Source organism: Gracilinanus agilis, chromosome 2 (genome assembly GCF_016433145.1).
Source record: "Gracilinanus agilis isolate LMUSP501 chromosome 2, AgileGrace, whole genome shotgun sequence".
Taxonomy (NCBI): Eukaryota; Metazoa; Chordata; class Mammalia; order Didelphimorphia; family Didelphidae; genus Gracilinanus; species Gracilinanus agilis.
In genome coordinates, this window is record NC_058131.1 from 579,726,163 (window position 1) to 579,727,800 (window position 1,638).

Here is a 1,638-nt window from a genome sequence, read left to right on the forward strand (position 1 = left end):
GAACTGCATGGTGAAAATTCTGTGCAAATGTTATCTTAATGAAGCATGATAGTGGTACCTGTTGTCTCACCCTCTTCCTAGAATAAATTCCATTAATGCCACTATAAATAATCATAATCGTAGCTAATATTTAGATAGTGCCTTAATATTTTCAAAGCCCTTTGTATCTTGCATCTCATTTGATCTGCTCAACATCCTTGTGTACAGAGAGACTACTACTTTATAGATGAATCTGAAGCTAGGACATTTAGTGACTTGTCCAGGGTCACACAGTTAATAAATGTCATAAACAGGATTTGAATTCAGATATAATCCAACATACTATCAATCAAATTGCCTGACCATTCCAATATGCCATTATTCTAGGACATGTATTATTTTTGTTAAGAATATAGTAACTGAAAAGAGATAAGTAGGTAGCTAAGTGGTGTGGTGAAGAGAGAACCAGGCCTGGAGATGGGAGGTCCTGGTTCAACTATGGCCTCAGACACTTCCTTGCTGTGTGACCTTGAACATGTCACTTAACCTCAGTTGCTTAGTCCTTACTTCTCCTCTGCCTTAGAACTGATAATTTAGTATCATTTCTAAGTCAGAAAGTAAGGATTAAAAAAAAGAAAGAAAAAGACATGAATTAGATATTTCAATTATTGGTTGCAACAGTAAACAAAATCACTGCATTGTTTTGCCGTCCACTCCCACATTTTATAAGTAATGAGGAAAAAAAAATCCCAATTCCTTTAAACATAAGCAGTCTTTCCAGTACTCTTCTTTGAAAAAAGCTAATGTATACTGCAGTTGTGATGGGTATTAGTATGGATAACAAATGATTCTTACACCTTTGAAATTATAGACCTATTAAAACCAATATTATAGAGAAATACTTAATTTTCCCACATCATTTTTATTCCCAACAAATGCTGGTGATTACTTCTTATACGGATTTGGATTCACTGACTCAAGTACAGTTGATATTTTCTCCAACCTTTGGGAGGGACCTGTACCTGTCCGCCCCTACAACAGTCTCTTTTCCCTATAGATTTTCTTACTGTTTCTGTACTCCTGGACATAGTCATTTAGTTACTTCACCCAGGCAGAATGAGAATTTGTCTAAACATCTGAGAGAAGAAGGCTCGGCTGAGCACTGTGATTTATACATGATAAGCATTATCCACATGTGTTCGTTCATTGGGTTTGAAAGTGAGAAAGGTTTCAAATAGGAGATATTTGTGCTGAGCTTTGAAAGAAGCTAGGGATTCTGAGAACTAGAATTTTTGAACTAGGGTAGTACCTGTTAGTATACAGAAAAGAATGTATGTGAGATGAGGAGGTGGAATTGATGGAACTTAGCAACAGATTATGTATATGATGAGTGAAGGAGGGTAAAGCACTGAAGATGTGAACCTAGATGGCTGGAAAGATATTGGTGCCATTAATGAAAATAGGAAAGCTAGGAAGAAAGTGTCTTTGGGAAGATAATGAATTTGATGTCCCCATACAAGATCATCTCTGATTTCATTGATTTCACTTGAATTTGATTTCCTCTAATAATAAATAGAAATGGCCCAAAATAATGAGAGAGAGAGAGAGAGAGAGAGAGAGAGAGAGAGAGAGAGAGAGAGAGAGAGAGAGAGAGAGAGA